General features: G+C 34.7%; 1 pseudogene; it reads left to right on the top strand.

Annotated features, from left to right (window-relative positions):
- Nucleotides 1-10,646: 10,646 nt before the first annotated feature.
- Nucleotides 10,647-11,594, top strand: LOC125120778 (40S ribosomal protein SA-like; annotated as a pseudogene).
- The last annotated feature ends 4,055 nt before the right edge of the window (nt 11,595-15,649 follow it).

The raw sequence follows: 15,649 nt of genomic DNA, 5'->3' as shown, positions 1-15,649 counted from the left end.
AAAATATGTATTATTAGCTTTATTTCACTGATGGATAAAAAGTTGCACAGCCTGACAGTAGTCAATGGCTTGCCCTTTGTTCTGCTTTTTTTCCAAAGCCTCTGCTCTTTTCACTAAATCACTGTGTGTTTGCTCATTTGTATGGATGGTGCACAAAAATTTCATCGTGCAGAGTATAGATGGAGACATAATTAATCACAACAGTGGAAGACTGCCCTTGCTTTTTAATGGCATTTTGCCCTACGTATTTTTGTCCTCTTGGATTCTCCTGCTTTCATATAATCGCAGGTCATATTATAAATGAGTAAGACTAATGGTTTAATAAAGCATATTACTTGGCCTCCATGTATTCAAAATATGGAGATTGAATTTATGTCGTCTTTTCACTCATCTAGGCATCTATGATTCTTTGAAATTCATAGGGAAGCAGAAGACTTTCCTTGCCATCATCATGCAATTCTGATGTATGCTAAATATACTAGGAAGCTATTCAATGCATTTCATGAGTTGTTCTTTCAGTGAAGAAATCATGTAGGCTTTGTGCCACCATTGCTTATACCCTTTAATCCTATAAACAGCGCATCATCGGTTTTTACTTTCTCTGTAAAGTCACTGTTTATACAGCACTATTATTCCCTGTTTAATAATAATTGCATCATTATTTGAATCCTGCAAGTCATGAGTGATAACATTTTTGCCACCAGCACTAGTGATTAAGAACAGATGCTATCTGTGCTCAAGCCTGCCATTAGAAAACCTAGATATTATATAATTTTGCAGCACTTAACCTACTTTACTACACAGAGCCAACCAAAAAGTCCTTTAAGTGTCTTAATGAATAGAGTTTTATTAGATTGACAAATGCTTACATATGTGCTATGCTTCAGATATTTTGGTAATTTGTTGCATCAGAAGTATTTTCCCTAGAATAACATCTGTGATTGAAAATGATTAATATTTCTCCTTTTAGAATTGTCTCTATAGATTATACTGGAACAGGAGAATAAGAATAATTACAGCATTATGTGGCATTAGGGTAGCAGATAATCATTTGGATGCTTAAATCTTTGTTGGTATATTAGATGCTAGAGGTACTGTGGGTCCACTAAATATAAATAAAAGAGCTGACTTCAGCTAACGACTCACTTTTGAGCACGGCTCTTTGACAGTTTTTATTGGTAATTGAAAAAAATGGCAAAGCAATTTTATGACTGTACTTGGAGAAAGGAGCCCAGTCCACAACATGAAATCAGCCAGCAAAGCATTTTCGCTATGATTACTCCAAACCCCAAAGCCAAAGGACAATGCATTTTTAAAGTTTCTTTGTTATTTATTTATTTTTAAACTCCACTGGAAAACATCACAGTCCACAGAAAGCAAGATATTGGTAGCATATCCATAATCAATCATTTGAACAACTTAAAAAAAAAGAACGATCAAAGCTAGATGCCAGTGTTTAAAAACTTTTAAGACACATCCAACATCAGGTTTACATATTATGGAGGGGAGGTAAAAGAAATACAGAGAGAATAAGAGAGAGAGCAAGGAGAGAGAGACAGGGAGGGAGAGAAAAAGGGTATAATAGGAAAACTGAGTTGTTTTTTCCCAAGCATAATAGGAATTGTATGACTATTGAGATTACTATGTTGATAGTATGTTGATTGTATGTTGATTGTATGTTACTATGAGATTGTATGTTGGAAAAAATTAAAATACTTGGAAATAATAACAATATTGGGGAAATATATATTTTTGCATGCAACCGACCATTGTGCTATTTACATTAATTTAGTATTCAGGATGCGCTTTGTGAACTTATGTTTTAGACTTACAGTTATGCCTTTCTCAGTACATAACATAGTATTTTACAAAAATATAAGTGCTCTAAAAATCTATTTATGCAAATCCTTCAATTAATATAAATTTCCATATGATATTTTGGAATGATTAAATGAATTTTTTCAACTCCAAATTTATAGAATATTACTAAGTTCAATCATTTTTCCTCTCCACCTTACTTGCTACACTTCATTTTCCCCTAATACTCTGTCCCACAAGTTTTTCTTTCCCCAGATCCTCTTTTTCCTATGGTCTGTGTTTCTTTTTCTGGCAAAATAACCTTCACAATCCTGATACCATTTACCTCAGACCATCCTGTTCTTTATACATAAGCATTATAAATTGTTTCTTAATTTTCTACTTTTCTCTTTTATTTAGTATTTTTTTCACTGACTGCTAAATTTTTCTCATACCTCTAGACTATAGTGATTTTTAAATGTGAAACTTTATAAATAAAACTATAAGGGGTCATTTAGAATTGGTTCAACTGTCTTGTTTTCCCTGGTAGGTGGTTTAACTTTTGCTGAAGGATAAACCACCCCACAATTCAGGGGTGTACACAAGCATCCTTTGTTATTGTAGGTGTATTACTGGACAGCTTAGCTGACAGCTCCTCCAGAGGCTTTTAATCCACTGGGCTTGGACACTCAAGTTTGGGTTCAGAAATGATCCACATATGCTCACACATACTTCTGCCTATGAATTACCTTTATCTGGTCTAATAGTACACTAGGTAAATTTTTTATCTTCAAATATCTGCGTATATCAGTTTTCCAAAATGTCTTCATGAGTTATTTCACCAAACACATATAACAGTTTCACAGTCATTTTCTGGCCTTCTATTTGTTTGCTCACCTCATATTATTACCACAAAGTGTAGGTTTCTATTCCATCAGCACCCCACCTCCAGTTATCAATTTCTGTATTAGTTTTCTCTGTGTAAGAAACCTAGTCACAAATATTAGGTTGAAAACACATCATTTGTCACTAATGAAACTTTGGGTTGACTGGGGCTGAATGATCTAGGATGAGGCCAGTGTAGAGGCTTTGCTTCATGTTATGGATCCTTTGGACTTGGCTCTCTCTGAGTTTGGGCTCAAGTCAGTTCCAAATGTTCATAATCTGGGGCTCAGACTGGGCTCAGGGGAGCATTTCTGTAGAAAGCTCCATGACAAAAGACAAAGATATTAAGGGCCAAGTGGAAACACATAGGTGTTAAAGGCTAGCATCTTATTATTCTCATCATAAGATTCAAATGACCATTAGACACTTGGGATAACTTTGGACAAAGAACTATCAGGCAAGGAGGTAAACATTGTCTTGGAAGGGTTCATTGATACTCCTCGTCAGTTAGAGATAGGGCTGCAGTTACACATTGGAGACAAGGAAGAATATGTTTGGTACCATTTTGGTTCATTTGGATGTTCTCAATACTTAGCTGTCCAACTTTGATGGTAAAGGTGGTGATCTTGGCCTAGGAATGAGTTTTAGGGTTGCACTATCAGTTAAGCCCCTGAGACAAGGAAACGTCGGGATTCTGGAATTGACAGTAGAGAAATGGATATGAAAGGAAATTCTAAAAACATATATGAGGATGTGAATAAGATGTAATGTGCTATTCAAATCCTTGGGTTACTGAACTTATATTTTTAGGCCTACATTTCAATGGATTTCATTCTGTATATTTTTTTCCCTTTTGAGGGTTTTTTTTTTTTTTTATTTGATGCAAGGTCATATAAATCTACAAAGGATAAAGTTATGGGGATGGTTGCATAGAATTTTATACTTGAGGCTATGTTAATTTTCTCTAGTGAAGATGCCATAACAAAGATACCACAGCATAGCACATGCTGGTGAGGCTACACCTTGGTTGTGTTTATGGATCTACATCTACTGTCACCTCTGGATCTTTGTGGTTTTGTGGTGAATTTATTGGTGATCTTGTAGATGCAAATGCAAACATTTGTGGGAATTTTATACAATCAGAGACATCAAATAGAAAAATATTATTATTTTTAGCATTTATTTAGTCTTATTATGGAGTAGGGCCTGTGTCAACTACTTTCTATGTATTAATGCCATTTACCCCCAAGCTTGGATAATGGGTCCCACATCTGCCTTCCATAGGACTTTAAGGGTGGTGTTAGGTTTGCCAAGGGAGGAAAACACAAGGCCAAGTCAGTAAAGCAATAGAGATTTATTAAGACACCCAAAATGGATGGGCTGAGCTCAGGGTGGCATCAACAGTGGTTGTGAGGTGGCATTTTGCTTATGATGGGCTGGCGGTAAGAAAAACGTGGCAGAAACGATGTTCAGGGGAGGAATGTGACAAATAAGTGTGTGCCTCCTTTCCATGTATCATGTCTGGTAAGTGTCACATCCTCCCTGCCAAGGTCAGGTATTGATGTAAGCAGGCAGGGTAGTTAATTCTTGGTCAGCAACTTTTCATATGTCTTTGTCCCATGTTGCTCAACCCAAACAACTACATCAGCCATCCTCTTAAGAAACTATCAGGTGGGACTGATTTATACTTTTCTTTCTAGGTTTGATGTTGCTTTCTATTTACTATTTTAGTGGAAGGAGGAGGAGAATTTTAGAAAATTCCATTTGGCAGTAAGAGAGTATTTTCTCAATTAAAAGTAGTATGATCTATGGAGTTCCCCTCGTGGCTCATTTGAAACAAATCTACTAGCATCCATGAGGACATAGGTTCAATCCCTGGCCTCTTTCAGTGGGTTGGGGATCTGGTGTTGTCGTGAGCTGTGGTATATAGGTCACAGATATAGCTCAGATCTGGTGTTGCTATAGCTGTGGCATAGGCCAATGGCTACAGCTTTAATTCAACTCCTAGCGTGGGAACCTCCATATACCATGGATGTGGCCCTAAAAAGAACAACAGCAACAAAAAAAGTGGTATGATCTATAGGAAGGCTTAATTGAAGTTATCAAAACTTTAAGTTTGTAACAATAAAATGAATCTTTGAAGAGATTAAAGGTTTGATTTATTTTTCTTTAATGCCAATAGATGTCATTTTATATTTCAAACAATTTTAAATACTTTTGAATATAGCTATTTTATAAAGCTACAATTATAATAAAAACAATTTGTCAGTTAATACACAATATGTCAAAGTTATTTGACGTTAATTTGTATAATATTGCATCCTTAACTGTTTTTAATTTGGGAATGGTATAGCATTACTATTTATAGATCACATTCCTCTTTATCATATCTTTTATCTTTTGCAACTCCTATTTGTATTAAATATATAATTAAGTAGTAATAAGAGCCCTCAGAAAGTACATTATTGGTCACAAAATCACTGTAATTCAGGCTCTGACTTTAGTTCCTTGCAAAACTACTTACCTTGATGAGTTCTTCAAGGGCAGTCTTTGATCAAAAGATCCAAAGTTTAATTTACCTTCTTTAAAAATTATAAACTATCTTCCCTAAATCACAGTCTTTCTTAGACTGCTAAGTAGCCACTTACAACTCAATGTAAACTTTTTTATCAACTAATCATGCATGTACCTCCAAACATATATGTGTTTGAGAAGCATATATTTTAAGCTCGTTAATTCATCCCTTACTATTTTCCCCATTTACATAAAAATAGAGGAATTAAATAGAACATGATAACTGATATATTACATATTTATTTATTCTCCTTTGTCCCAGGAACTGTGCCAAGTGTTTTCCATCTATTATGCCATTTACTAGAAAGCTATGACATGAGACCTTGCACCTTTGTTTTACAAATGAACATTTTGGGGTAAAGTAAGTAGAATCTCTGTGTGTCTAGATGTAGGGAAAGGCAAGACTGGGAGTCAGGTACAGGACTGACTGTTCCATTGCTGGTCTAATGCTGGAGTCAAAGCTGAAAAAGCACAGCTCTCAACTTTCCATCACAGCACAATTGTCTATCAGAAGTACACCCTGAATGTTTAACCAGATTTACTTTTCCACTGTCAGTTCTACTATGCTCTCTCCTTTTTTATGTGGTTTGGCTAAACATTGCACCCACTTTCTAGCATTCTTTAGCCCCATGATTTGGTAATGACCAAATATATGTGTCAAAAACACCCGCTCTGAGTAATTAATATCATTATTCATGAAATCACAAGTGGTTGTGGCTTTGGAGGATTTTTGAGACAATAAAAATTATCCAGTAGAGGAAAATTTAAAAACATTGACCTTTCTCCTTTGCACATTGATATATTAAGCAGATACACTGAAGAGCCATGATATTACTGATCCTGACCTAAGGTCTGTTGCTAGGCTGATTAAACGTAAAAGCAGCTTCCCAAATTTTCTTCTCAGTTTTCCGTTTTATTTTAACTTTTATGAATGATTTCTATGTGCAATTTTATTCATTATTACTTACAAAATAATCCAGAATTTTTCATACACAATAAAGTTAATACATTTTACTCACAAATTTTCAGATGATTTACAACATTTCATAAGCAGTATCAGAAATGGTAAATTGTTGAGTTTGGTTGTTGTTTTTTTCAAGCTGAGTTTACTGTTTGTTTTTCAGGCTGAGACCAGTTGTATAAAGGGAATCAAAATTATTGAACTTTAGTAAATAACACTTCGGCCTTAATTCAGGGCAGTCTATAGTGATTGACATAATTCATGCAGTGAGGGATAAAAATTGGCTGAGGCCAATTATGATGGAATTATCCTTTTGAACGTAAAAATTAAAGTTTTTGAAAAGGCCAAACAAATAGCTATATCTCTCACTTTTTACTATCAATCAGTGTTTGTCTCACAAAGATTATTCCAGAATATAAATTTCTATGTATGTATCTGAAAAACTCAATACAGTCTTTCTTCTTATCAAGTGGTATGGAGTTTAAAAGAAAATTAATAGTCATATGGCATGCACACAAATAAGTATTTCTGTTGTTTTATTACTTTGTATATTTTATTTTTAAAGATTGTATCAAGTGATTTAAAGATCATTGCCACTTAACAAATAATTGAAATTAATGTACAATACTAAAAAGATTGATGTGACTACAATGACATTTGGAAATTTCTTGTCTGAAAGTCCAAACAGGAAGTCTGAATTCTGCCCTCATAGTTTGTTTTTGCTCTTATTATTATTGATTTATTGTTATAAGTTTTAATAATAAAATATATCTTCAGTCTCCCCATATGAAAAGATTTAGATCTTCAATTCACTAAAATTCCAAGGCTTCGTGTGTTTTCAAATATATTTTTTTTCAATATAAATGCATTCGCCCTCTTTGTGTCATAGACAAAATATTTTTAATCTTTCAAATTTCAAATGTCGTATCCTCTATAGCAGGAAAATCTTTGCGATTGTTTCTGATTATACTGTTACTTCTTATTTGTTAAATTTTGTCATTAAGATCTACTTGGCAACCTCATTAACTGAACTTTCTCTTCTTGTTTTGTTCTCTCTCTCATCCTGATTACCCATGTGTTATGGCTCTAGACTCAATGCAAACCCTATCACAGCCAGAGAGGTAAATTGATGATTACAGTGTATTTGATGTCCTCTTATATATTCAGAGATTTTGATGGGAAAACAAGTAAGTAACAAATATGTTTCCTAGAAGACTGGTAATTTTATTAAGCCTTAAAGGCCAAAAGAAATAAAACCCCAGTAACAACAAACCTACTTTGCCCCCAGATCTTGGTTTCTGATACCATTCTCAAAAATAAAGAAAGAGGTACCTTGAAGAAATGGCTGATCTGGGGACATAAGAGGGCCTGGAACATGTTATGGTTCCCTAAAGTAAGAAAGTGAAAGAAAGATATTGATGAAGGACATAGGGTCAACTGAAGAACTCCCAATGGCAAATGCTGGAATGATTTTACCAACAAAATAAAGTATTACTAAATTATAAACAAAAGTATTAAAAAAATCTATCATACTATACTATAGTAATGAGTATAAATGATTGAACACAAAAAATAATCAGGAATAATAGAAAAATCTATGCAAAATAACTCTAAATAGTTAATACAAATATTCCACGCTCAAGGAAAGATAACACAACCCTACTCTCCTTAAGAGTGGGCTGTGTGGGAGTTCCTGTCGTGGCTCAGTGGTTAGCAAATCTGACTAAGAACCATGAGGTTGTGTGTTTGATCCCTGGCCTTGCTCAGTGGGTTAAGGATCTGGCATTGCCGTGAGCTGTGGTGCAGGTTGCAGACATGGCTTGGATCCTGCATTGCTGTGGCTCTGGAGTAGGCCAGCAGCAACAGCTCCCCATTCGACCCCTAGCCTGGGAACCTCCATATGCCGCGGGAGTGGCCCTAGAAAAGGCAAAAAGACAAAAAAAAAAAAAAAGAGTGGGCTGTGTGGAGTTCCTGCTGTGGCTCAGCGAGTTAAGAACCCTACATAGTGTCCATGAGATGCAATTTGATCCCTGGCCTTGCTCAGTAGGTTAAGGATCTGGCATTCCCCCAAGCTGCAGCATAGATAGCAGATGTGGCTCAGATCCTGCGTGGTGGCTGTGGCATGGGCTGCACCTGCAGCTCCCATTCAACCCCTAGCCTGGGAACCTGGGAACTTTCATATTCGAAACATGGCCCTAAAAAGAAAAGAAGAAGAAAAAGAGTGGACTTTGTATAGTGACTTCCTTCCAGAGGGTACACTTTGGAACTGGGGAAAATAAAATAGTCACTTTGCAGTTTGGAGAGGTAATGGAATATGGTTAAGAGGAAAACTGACATATTTGAAGTTTTTTTTTTTTTTGAAGTCCTTTTTTGTCTAAATTTTATTTAGCCTATCTTAGCGTTGGGAGATTCAAGGTTTTGAATCGCTTAAGATTAAAAACTCTTCCTACCTTATTTACTATTATATGTCTCATAGCTAATAGAATACCTATGTGCTAGGTGATTATTTGTTGAATGATCAATAAGAAATTAAAGGGGAAAAAAAAGTATCCCCTAGGTGGTAAAAACTTGTATATATGTTTTGTATTTTATAGGTAATTTTCAACATTCATCTCTATTTGAGATATAGAAATGGTTATTCTTTTTATTTTATATGTGTACTTACTAAGGTTTCATGAAGTGAAATGCCTTATAAAATAGGTGAAGACAAACCTTACTTTCAGGATCCTGGATTCTAAATCTAACTTTTCTTCTCTATGCTAAAAGTTGGTAAAATTTTTCTTGTAAGACTCTGTAAATATTTCCACCTTTGGAGCCCAGAAGTCTCTCTCATAAACTCTGAACTTCACTATTTTAGCAGGAAAGTGAGAATCAATATGTAAACAAATAGACATAGCTGTATTCCAGTAAAACTTTATTTAAAAATTTAGGCACACTAGTTGTAATTTGCTGACACCTGGTGTACATTATGCCATGTCTCTAACAGCATTGTTAGATAATTAATCTACCAATTAATTATTAGGAGAGGAAATACTTCTCCACTGAAAAATTCAACAAATAGTTAGAGGTGAAGGTCAATTAAGAACAACAAAATAGTTGTTAAACTGGATTTCAAATGTGAATGAAAATGTCTCCTTGAATTTGATGTGTACTTTATTGCTACATAGCACAAAGTCTACGTGTTCTTTATAAGAGGAGAGAGCAGTTTAATTCCCCCAGAGTTTTATGAAGCCAGCTCAGTCTATGCTGAGTTTATGAGATACTGAGGATCCTTGAAGGAAAGCCGCTGACACTGCAAGCTGGTGGTAGTTGTGATGAGACGATGACATGATTCACTCATTTAGGGACTGGGAAAGGGCAGCCTGCTGTTCTCACTTCCTATTAGAAAATGTGTGTTCACTTTACAAAAATAAAACCTAGTTGATACAGCAGCTGTAGACTGAACTGCGCATTTGTTTTAACCTCGGCTTTTGCTCCATTAGGTCTGGAATCTTCTACCTTCTATTTGCTTTTCTTTCAGTTTGTAATATCTGCTCCCCAATACAATAAATTGATGTTCTGATTCTGGTGTTTGGATATTTGAGCCAGATTTACCACAATTCAGACACTCTCTTACTTAGTTGTTTATAATTTTATGACTACTAGGTCTATAGTTCAATTTATAATAATTTTCACATATCTGTATTTCATCCATGTCGATATTTTGGTGATTATCTCAGGATTTTTTTTTCAGTATTTTACCTGATAAACTTTAAATTTCTTTACCAATTATTAAAATAATCATATTTTATCCATTCATAAATTTCTTTTGGAAATAAAAATTTTCTGCTTTTGCAGTCAAGGAAGGACTCAGTCAAACTTAAAAGAGGAATCTATAAAGTATGACAAGAAGATATTTCATAATTGTGTAGCATAGGTTCCTGAGATGCCACTGCTTTACAGCCCTTCAACAGTGTTTAGAAATCCATGCTTGTTAAATCCATTTAATAGATCCTTTGCATAGTATAATAGAAAACTTTTTAATGTGCTTTTATTCTCCAGAATGTTTCTTTCACTAACTTTATGTCATTAAAATTATGTTAATCCTCACTTGGCTATCACATGATAATTCTAGGCTTGATCAAAAGCAGATCAACTCAGAAACCACACCACAGTAAAAATGACCTTTATTACACTGACAACATCTTACAAAATTTCTTCTAATTTCAATGCATTTGTATATGTGTATGATTAAAAAGTATATACTGTTCTTATATAAAGGAACTGCATTTACACATTTTATATATTGTATAACTTCAGCTACTATGTGACTTAAGTACTTAATACAATTCTGGTTAAAATTTTAAAAATTGAAAATTCAGCCAACTCTTTCTGTGCTGCCCGGATAGGGGTCCATATGGTTTTGTTCTTGATTCCTGTTGTGACTTAAATGGAAACTTTCACATTGTCTGGAGCCCTTGACGTCTTGTAAATGAAAAAGGAGGATGTCCTCTAATTCCTTGCAGCAGGAACCCACTGAGGTGGCACCAGGCTTGACTTCCCAATGGAACATTACATCTACAAAAGTAAAAGTGATGGCATCTACATCATAAATCTGAAGAGAACCCGGGAGAAACTTCTGTGGATGGCTCGTGACGTTGTTGCCATTGAAAATCCAGCTGATGTCAGTGTCACATCCTCCAGGAATACTGGCCAGTAAGCTATACTGAAGTTTGCTGCTGCCACTGGAGCCACTCCTATTGCTGGCCGCTTCACTCCTGGAAACTTCACTAACCAGATCCAGGCAGCCTTCTGGGAGCCAAGACTTCTGGTGGTTACTTATCCCAGAGCTGACCACCAACCTCTCACAGAGGCCTCTTATATTAACCTGTCTACCATTGCTCTGTGTAACACAGACTCGCCTCTGCGTTATGTGGACAATGCCATCCTGTGCAACAACAAGGGAGCTCACTCAGTGGGTCTGATGTGGTGAATGCTTGCCCAGGATGTGTGGCACCATCTCCCGTGAACACCCATGGGAAGTCATGCCTGATTTCTACTTCTACAGAGATCCTGAAGAGATTGAAAAGGAGGAGCAGGCAGCGGCTGAGAAGGTTGTGACCAAGGAGGAATTTCAGGGTGAATAGACTGCTCCAGCTCCTGAGTTCACTGCTACTCAATCTGAGGTGGCAGATTGGTCCAAAGGCATGCAGGTGCCTTCTGTGTCCTTCCAGCAGTTCCCTACTGAAGACTGGAGTGCTCAGCCTGCACCAAAGATTGCTCTGCAGCTCCCACTTTTCAGGCCACTGAATGGGTAGGAAAAACCACTGAGTGGTCCAAAGTTCTTCCACAAGTTCTTAAAATAGAAATGGGAGAATGGAAAATAAACCATTTCTAAAAAAAGAAAGAAAATTCAGCCAACTCAACAGCATAATAAATTTGTCTCATGTGGAAACCAATTCTTAAATTAAAATTTTAACAATTTCCCTGGCAACAGTTGCTGGTGCCAGCAGACACATTTAGATACCAACTACTATATGAGAATATGCATTCTATTTCGTTCTTCACTCAGGACCATATGGTTTATTTTCAAAAATAGGACCATATATGCTCAGTGCCCTTGGATTGGTATGATAGCTGATCTTAGGGTATAAAAAATGGAGATATAAAATGACATCATTTCCAATATATTTTTTCCATATATCTTCCAAAAAGGCTTTAAAGAGTCTTAAAGTAGGTTGCAGTATTTTTAGGATGCAATCTGAAAGTACACTAACCCTCCATCTTCCCTGTTTAAAACAGGGTATGATATTCTTAAGCCTGTCCAAGCAATATTTTGATAGAAAAATAAGCCTTTTCTTTGAAGAATTAATGGGTTCTCTGAGCCCATTTTAGAATCAAACATTAAATAAAATGTAAGAGTTGAAATTTAAGACTGGGTATCTTATTTTCTTCTTTTCAAGAGTATTGGGTTTGTTTCAATGCATTTTTCCTCTTTGCATTTTTTTGCATATTTTTAAAGAAAATATTCCCTTTAGCTAAATATTTGTACATTGTTCTGGGTAATATGTTTGCTTAGACTACTTCTTACATCTATCTCAAATTTTCTTGGTATTTCAGAGCTAATTTATCTAATTTTTCTCCTAGATTTTATGTTATGCTTTCCTCCAAAATCCCCAGTTTTGAAATTCATCAGTTTTGCTGTAATATTTTTAAGCCAACTTCATTTCAGATTATTTCCTCTTTCTCTGAAATTTAAATTTGAATTGTGTTTGAAGGTGTGTTCCTAGTGAATTGAAACATAGCTTAATTTTTTCCTTTATTGCTCAGAAATAGACAACTTAGAAGTTTGCTCCATAAACTCCAAAATACACTGACACTGCTTAGAACTCAGGTGTATCTAAGGACCATCGAAGTGTTTTTATATTTACATTCCTCTTCCCACATTTCCACTTGAAGTTAATAATGGTTTTGCTCCAATTATGTAGACTAATTGTGCCATATCAGTCATACTTTCTAAGTCAGTTTTCAGTTTGCCTCCATTTTTAAAAATAATCATTTTAAGGCTTTTGTTCTCACAGTTTTTAAAAGTAATCACTTTATTTGGGAATCCTTCATACATATATTGAATTTAAAAATAAAATTAATGGATATTTAAAAAGGATTTCATAAAGTTTATACAAGTTATACACACACATACATTTCCAAACTGCAACTTTCAAACTGCAGAATCTAACTTTAGTTATGCCTTTGAGTAAAGCATGATTTAACTTTTTTAAAACAATATATTTTTAAATGTTTTATTAATTACCATACCATGTATACTTTTCATATATATGAAATATATTTTCCTATAAAATAGATATGATTATTTTTCTTATAATGAATTGAAAACTCATTTCCATACTATCAGCTTGAGCAGTTAAAACCTGATTCCTGGCACAGATATAAACATATGATATCAGTTTAAAAATATGTTACACTAGTATTTTTCATACATTGATATTTTACATTTTAAATACATACTTTTCTGAGCCACTCTGCTATGATTGAAGTATCATGCCACTTAGTGCACGTTTGACTTAGTATGTGCATGTGTCATCGTTCTGGTTGTAATATGAAATAAATAGCATACCTTCAGCAGAATAAGAAAATTGTAAATAAGACCCAAATATTATAACAGTCTTTCATTTTACAAAATATATCAATAATGTTTCTCCAATTATGAATACATAATTCAAATTTGACTCATTAAACAATGGGGGTTTTATACCATGAGATTTGATTTAAATCAGCAAAAGCAAAAATTGTTTTTAAAAAAACACAGTAAGCACGTATATTTTATTTTATTTATTTACTTATTTTTGTCTTTTTGCCTTGTCTAGGGCCGCTCCCGTGGCATATGGAGGTTTCCAGGCTAGGGGTTGAATTGGAGCGGTAGCCACCAGCCTACGCCACAGCCACAGCAACGTGGGATCCGAACCACATCTGCGGCCTACACCACAGCTCACGGCAACTCGGGATCTTTAACCCACTGAGCAAGGCCAGGGATCGAACCCTCAACCTCATGGTTCCTAGTCAGATTCATTAACCACTGAGCCACGATTGCAACTATAAAAAACTTTTTATGAGAAAAGTTGCTGGATTTTTTCTGTTAACTATTTTTTGTTGTTGTATCATAATTATCAGTAGTTTATATATAACACATACTTCTAATTGAAAATGTAAGGAATTAATGGAATCTATGAACTTTATTTTTAAACTTTCCTTAACTTTGAAGCATATTCCCATTATTCCAATGAGGATAGATACATATTAACATTCTAGCCCATTTTAGTCCTTGTAATGAGCCTAAAATAGCTGCCAGCTTGCAGTGCTGGAATTAATGATAATTAAATGTAACACAAAATGTATTTCCATATTTTGTATTGCTCAAATGATTTCATCTCAGATGTAGTATGATTCTTTTTAGAGATGACTACTTCTATTTAATCTCTTTTTCAATTTTAATTTGAATTTCATATTGTTCCTGACTGTTTAATGAATATTTTGGGAGATGGCCATAGTGTTGTTAATTATACTGGAGACTGAGTATAATTAATTCTTTTGGACCCAAAGTCAGCTAGTTAATCGATTTCTGATGAAACTGGATATTAAACACAGATAGTTCACCTCTTCCTTCATTCATTTTAATTCTTCTCTCTTTCAATTCAGTCAGATTACTTTGGGAAGCTGTTGCTGGCAAATCAATTTGTGGAGCTGTTTTGGATATTATGTAGATGTTAATAGATGGGTGATCTTTTCTGTAAGGTAGCTTAATATTGATTTCAAAAAATTAAGAATTTTTAGTTTCAGTTATTGAGAAGTAAAAGCTACCATTATTATTTATAATTCATATTAAGGTAATGTATAATTGTCTTTAACAACAGTTTCATGTGATCAATATACACAAAGTTGCTGGCATGGCATTTCTAATAATCCTAAAAAAAGTAAAAAGGCAAAGGTATGCAGTATTCCCAAATAGATTTCCTACAGTATATTACTTCCAGTAATTGAGTTAGTAATCCTTGAAGACAAAACTGATTTCTTAAACAATTCAGTGTTAGTATTGTTTGAAAAACACTTTGGCATATATGATACTTTATCATTTTCAGTGATATATATAAAATGGAATACTATATAATAATACTATAAAGTGCTCTAAAATTTAAAAATGAAAATGAGATATTATAAACTGACACCATCCCTTTTAGTCAAGATGTACAACTTTAAACATCTTTTTCCCTTTTTTTTTCATATTAGTGGAAATAACTTTTAAATATATTTTGAGAAATGCATCTTGCAGCATGTTAACAGAGATATCCTAATATTGATAACAAGTTCCAATTTTAATGAAATCTTATTTTATCTCAAATCAAGTCAGTTTACTTATGCTTGTTTCAGTGGATTTTTGCTCATATATTTTCCATACATTGGAAGATAAATTCTTCTGAATACTTCTGTTAGCTTTGCATTTTTTGTATTCTGCCAGAGAATTCTGGGAAAACTCCAATAGCCTTATAATCCAAAACGGATGGTACAGATACAATCTTTTGTAATCTAACCACTGAATTTACAATTCTGCTACTAAAATTTACTGATGTAGATACCTGTTGGCAAGATAAGCTATAGTTGTATATTAAGAATCCAGAGTTCCTGTCATGGCTCAGTGGTTAATGAATCTGACTAGGAACAATGAGGTTTCAGGTTCCATCCCTGGCCTTGCTCAGTGGGTTAAGGATCCGGCGTTTCCGGTGTAGGTTGCAGACATGGCTTGGATCCTGTGTTGCTGTGGCTCTGGCATAGGCCAGCTGCTACAGCTTCGAATAGACCTCTAGTCTGGGAATCTCCATATGCCACGGGTGCGGCCCTAGAAAAGGCAAAAAGACAAAAAAAAAAAGAATCCACTTTATT

Source organism: Phacochoerus africanus, chromosome 2 (assembly GCF_016906955.1).
Source record: "Phacochoerus africanus isolate WHEZ1 chromosome 2, ROS_Pafr_v1, whole genome shotgun sequence".
In the NCBI taxonomy this organism is placed as follows: Eukaryota; Metazoa; Chordata; class Mammalia; order Artiodactyla; family Suidae; genus Phacochoerus; species Phacochoerus africanus.
Note: the sequence above shows the minus strand (reverse complement) of the source record. Positions and strands in the feature narration are given on the sequence as shown.